Genomic DNA, 6,390 nt, shown 5'->3' on the forward strand with positions numbered 1-6,390 from the left:
CTGATAACAGGTTCAGTAGAGAAGTTCTCACTGATCCTGTTAGAAGAGGAAGATGTTTCAGCAGCTGTAGGGAATTTAGGTTCACATACAACTATAGGAGCATCTTTAGGACAGAATAGAACACATTTAGAAGCAACATGTCCTCTACTGCTACAGAGATAGCATTTATTGTCAGAGGAATTGCCTTGACTTTGAATGAGAAAATCCCTCAGTTGAGATGAAAGATCATTCACTCGCTGAGTGAGTTCATTTATTTGAGGAGAAGAGGAAGTCATGCTCTTTTGCTTAGATTTGGACTTATTCCTTTGTCTAAGCTTAGGACGGGGCATTTGAGGAACTGGACCAAGTATGGAGTCACTATTGTGATTTTGAGGAGGCAAATGTCCTCTGTTCATGGTCCAAGCTTGCTTCCCAGCAAGCTGAGAAGAAGAGGAACTCTGCTGAGGCAGATTCTCACGAATAGGAGTAGTGGATCTGACTTGACGCTTTGGAGTGATCGACCTCATTTGCCTATGAGGTAGATACTCCTTGTTGGAAATAGATGATTGATAGTGCTGATAGGGCACATGTCCTCTTTGAGGAGTAATAGACCTTGTTTGCTGATGAGGCAAACATCCTCGCTGAGGAGTTATAGGTCTTACCTGCTGATGAGGGAAGTGTCCTCGCGGAGGAGTGTCCGATCTATTCAGAGAAGGCTGTTTTGCCTTTTTTGGAGTGACATGCCTTAGATTTGATTTTGAGGGTAAGGAATGAGATACAACATCAGCATGTACACTCTTTGTGGGAGGTATCTGCTGGTGTCTTTCATCAGCGAACCTGACCCTTCTGTTTACTTGTTCTATCATAGAATTTGTATGAGAAGGTTCAAGTTGAGAAGATTTAGCACCAGAAATTTGCTGGCTGACATGATGGTCCTGCTGAGGGATACCATAGTCATATGGAGTAGCAATGGTGCTTCTTTTGAAAGGTTCAGCACCTTTTGAAGATAGAGGCTGAGGAGCAATAGGTACATACCCATTGCTTGAGATAACTCCTTTGAAGGTTCTTGGAGGAGAATATTGAACTCTCCCTTCATGTGGCAACATGCCAACAATAGGGAGATGAGAGAACATGTTAAAAGTACTGGTAGAAGTACTAGTACTTTTAGCATTTAGAGAAGAGGGATCACTAGAAGGTGCTGAAGCTTTGGTGTCCATCTCAGCATGATAGTCATTTTGTCCTTTGACAAAATACCACTTCTTCATTTCATCAAGTGAGATGGAAGACGAACAAGGTGGAGGAATGGATACTTCAGGCTTTACATCATCTTTAAAGGAGTCAGCAATGGAGGCAGCAGCATCAAAGTTGCCACCAATTACTGCTTGTACTTGAGCAGGAACTTGTTCGCTCAAGCATTGATGATGGAATTTAGAAGCCTTTGACCAGGAGGTCACAATCTTCTTTAGATTAGAAACTTCAGCCTTGAGAGATTCATTCTCAAGTTGAAGTTTTTGAGTCATCAACTCATGAGATTGAAGTTCAACATGAACATTCTTCAATTTCATAAGTTTTTCAGATTTTTCACTCAACTCTACTCCAGCAGAGTTAAGTTTGGATTGAAGTTCAGCACGTAGACTTTCTACGAACTGAAGATCACAAGACAAAGACTCAATGATTTTGGTCTTGTCTTGACTTGAAGGAGAAAGAAGAGAGTGTACCTTTTTAACAGTGACGTTCACCCACTGACTTGACGAGACTTGATCCTTGGTCAGAGCATCACTGTCAGCAAGTGCCATAAGGCACATAGCATCAACATAATCGTCATCAGAATCATCTGAGTCAGCCCAATCATGTTCCTCAGCAATCAATCCTTTTGCTGGGACTTTATCCTCTGTTTCAGCAACCTTGGCCTTCAGCTGATAATATTTGTTCCTATAATCATCAGCAGATTTGGGAGGATTAGTTTTGGAGTTAGCAGGATTGGGCAAGGAGACTCTACACTCCTTCTGATAGTGACCTTTCCTGCCACACCTCCAGCATTCTTCCTGTGATTTATCAACAGGAGGTTTGAGGGGAGTAATCCTTTTTCGATTATTCCACCTTTTAGAGTATTTTCTTCCAGCGACCAGGGCAAAGCCCATGAAGTCATTAAACATTTCTTGTTTTTCTTCATCATCCAGCTCATTAATGAGAGTCTGAATTGATGCTGGAAGATTTGAGGTACTGGCACCATCATAGAGATCGATGGGCTCAGTAGAGACAAGAGCAACTGGATCAGAAATAGGATGAGAAGAGATGCTGACAGAAGAAGAGGAAGAGCCAACATGCCTTTTGGCATCAGTAGAAGCTCGAATATTTTGAGCCAATGCTCTTTCTTCAAATTGAAGAGTACCAAAAAGTTCTTCAAGATCAAAGTCTTGGATTTTCTTCGTCGTACGAAGAGTTTGTCTTAAGTTTTGCCACTTAAGTGGAAGAGAATCAATGAATTTGTGACATACCTCAAAGTTATCATGGGTAATGCCAACATTTGTCATATCATTGAGCAATCCTTTAAAGCGAGTGTAAGTGCTCTCAAAACTTTCATCGGGAAGAGAGAAGAAATTTTCATAGGCTCTTTTTAAATCAATTTTCTTGATTTTAATGAGGTCAGCAGAGCCTTCATATGTGCTGACAAGTCTATCCCATACTTCCTTTGAAGAGGGATACTTGATGACCAGTTTCATGATTTCAGTAGGAAGAGTCACTATAATCATGTTTTTAAGTCTCGCATCAAGATTTACCAGCTTTCTTTCTTCATCAGTCCATTGGACCTCTGGTTTAACCAGGTCAGTGACTATTTCAGGAGCTTCAGGTGTAGCTCCTGGAGTCCTTTGGACGTACATCGGCACATATGGACCCTCATTTAATATTGTCATTAAATAGGGTTCCACACCAGCGATGTGAAGAAGCATTCTCTCCTTCCAAGACCCAAAATCTTTGGGCTCGAACTTAGGAGGTGTTGACACGTAACCAAAGTCACGTGTGTTCACAAGGCTGAGAACATAAGACATGGTTCTTGTTAAAAAGAAATTTAAGAGGAATTAAAGAACAGAAATTTTAAGTGTAAACAAAAGAAGGCAAACAGATCTTGTTCCAATGATTTAGGAACGGTGGCTCTGATACCACTTATTGGTCCTCGATTGCACAACTTATGTTTAATTTAAAATACAAGAAAGAAAATAAGCAAGAGAGTAAACAACAAGAACAATGTAAAGTTCAATTGCAATACATCAATGCAAGGATAATCATATGTATCATTGATTAAACGATGAATACATGGTTGATCTTATACTTGACTTACAAGAATACAAAAGAACACAAATAATTGCTTAGTCTAGGAAGATAAGAAAAACATAAGCAATTACACACTTTTAGACAGCCAGACGCCCTTGGCACAATGAGGCTGTGATGCTTTATATAGGGGAAGACTTGAATCAACACAGCCTGCTTTGATTGTGACTTGATGGTGGTTGTCGACTTCCAATTGGCTCATGGTACTTGAATCATGTGCCTATTGTCTTCTATACCAAATCGGGTAAGAGAGAGAGAGAATCCTTGCTTTGGTCCCAACATGTACATTTACCACTCAGGGAAAATTACAGTTAGTTAACCACCATGTGACCTTTTTGTCTTTATTTGGTTTGAATATTTCCCGCCAAGACAAGCTAGGTCAGCATGCATCCCGCTGAAGACGTCTCTTCGTCTGCTGACAAATTGTTAGGAGACTTGCTGATGACATGTGTCAATTTTCAAGTCTCCTTCAGCGAATTCCAGACTTAACAATATATTATTTTTCTCTCTTTCGATTGATAAAGATCACAACTTTATTTTTTTGGTGGAAGGGGTAAGGGTGGAGGGGGGTTGAACTCGGAAAAGGTAATGGATCTACTAGAAGGCAATTGTCAGGTAAAAAAGTGGGTGGTTTAAGTTTTGGTGGTCTGGACACTCTTAATTTAGCATTGATATGTACAAACGAATATGAGATGTGGTTTAAAATCTGAATTACGTGAGGTTTAAAATCATCAATGTGATTCAAGGTTCTGAGTCTACGTTCCCGTGTAAACAAATGGTAATAATATATGGAAAAATATATGTTCCTCATTCTCTGAGGCACACCCGATTGCTAGCCCCCTTAGGATGTTATTAAAGAACAGTTGGGAGTGAGAATAAAACAAGATTTTGGAATGTTCATTGGCTTGATGGTGGCAATCTTGCAACTCGGTTTATAAGGTTGTATGTCTTTGCACCATCTAAAGAATGTGTCTTGTGTGATATTTTTTATGATTTGACATGAAAATTCGAATGACATTGAGATATTTGTGATGACATAGATAAACAATAACTTTTGGCATTGAATAATTTTTTTTAATCAGTAAGACTTAATGAGCAACACAATAAGTGTTTGTGAAATTATCAAGGTAAAAAAAATAAATGTTAATAAAGTGAAATTGAATATTTTAATTTGTTAACTATTAATTAAGAAAATAGTATTTTAGATATATATATAAGTATAATAATATATTTACCCGCGTATTACACGAGACAATAATCGAGTCTATATATATATTATAAGTTATATGTGTCATAATTTAATAATAAAATAAATTATGAGAAGTTATAATTATCTATATTCGTATGATATTTAATAGGATATTGGGTAAAATAAGTTAGATGTGCAGAGTTTACGTAAATTCTATTTTAAAAGTTGCTATATTCGATAATAACTAGAATATTAATTTTGTAGATAACTATCATATAACAATTTTTTTACTAAAATAAATTAAGATAGATAAATGTGATAGGACCAAAATCTAGAAAATTATGTTTAATTATTAATTTATTTTAATTTTAATGTATATTACGAACCTCATTCTTCAAATAAAATAATTACATTACACACGTCTAAAAATTAATTAAATCAATCTTAATCTTAATCTTTTATTATACTAAAGCACAGTTGCTCTAATAACGTATCGACCAATCACAACTCTTAATTTTTTAAAGTTGACCATTGTTTTCAATTTTGACTTTAATTTACACTTTTTTTTGTTTTCCATCACAAATTTACACTTTTTACCCAATAGTTTTAATATATTAAATAAATAATAAGTGTTAATATATATCTAATAAAATCATAGTTAATATTTATCCAATAAAATAAGAACTAATATATATCTAATTGAATAATAACTAATATATATCCAATAGTATGTTCTATCATATAAACATAAAATTAATTAATTAAAAATAAATAAAATTTGATGTAAATATATTAACATTTTAAGAACAATTTCGATGACTATATCTGAAAAAAATATTTTAATATAAAACTTAAAGTGTTGATATATCGATCAATTTTTATTACTCAAAATAGTATATTATGTTTTAAGTTATAATAAAAAACATCTAATATTGATAATATCGTAAGCCCCGTGTATTAGAAACGAGCCTAAAACAGTTGAACTAATGACTTATTGACCAATTACATCGTTCAATTTCGTCAAATTGATTCTCGCTTATGTCATCATAATCCTAATAATCATTATTATATTTCTAGCAAAAGTCTCACTAATTTACACTTTTTTTGTTTTCCATCAGTAATTTATATTTTTTAGCCCTAAATACTTAATTTATACTTTTTATAATATTTAGTCCCATCAACTTGAGAATATTTTTTATGATATTTCATCATTTAATTAATTTGTTTATCGACCAATAACAACTCTCGATTTTTCTTTAATTTTTCACAAGCATGTTTAATATCACATTATGAATATAATTGTTTTCAAAAATTTTTATAATATAGAAAATATTGTAACATTTGCCTTGTGGAGTGACTATGGCAAATCCATCAATATTTCTCATGTAATTATTGTATTACTACTTGTAAAGTATAATACTTGAAATCGTATATCTTCAAAACTGTAGGCTTTTATGACTTAAATAGTTAATTGTATGAAGATCTGGTATTAATAATATCGTAAATCCCGTGTCCAGTGTTGGACACGGGTCTAAAATCTAGTTAGGTATAAAAGTAACGTTTGCTAATTTGATTTATTATTTGGGGTTTGCTAAATACAACCCTTAGGGCTGTATTTAAGGTGCATAAATTATTTGTACATTTACCATGAAAATTAGGAGGTGGACTTTTAATATGAAAAATACAAGTTGTTTTATGCACGTTAATGGCTGTATTTAGCATTTCCATTATTATTATAAGTTTGTAGATCAATTAGATATGATTACTACACTGGAAATGATCATTGTAAACATTTAGCGTTTAAGGTTACTATCTATCTTATTACGTACAGTTAAATACAAAATTTGTTTTTATAAGAACATTTATTCTATTTTTAACTCTAAATTAGATGC

This window comes from Erigeron canadensis, chromosome 2 (assembly GCF_010389155.1).
Source record: "Erigeron canadensis isolate Cc75 chromosome 2, C_canadensis_v1, whole genome shotgun sequence".
Taxonomy (NCBI): Eukaryota; Viridiplantae; Streptophyta; class Magnoliopsida; order Asterales; family Asteraceae; genus Erigeron; species Erigeron canadensis.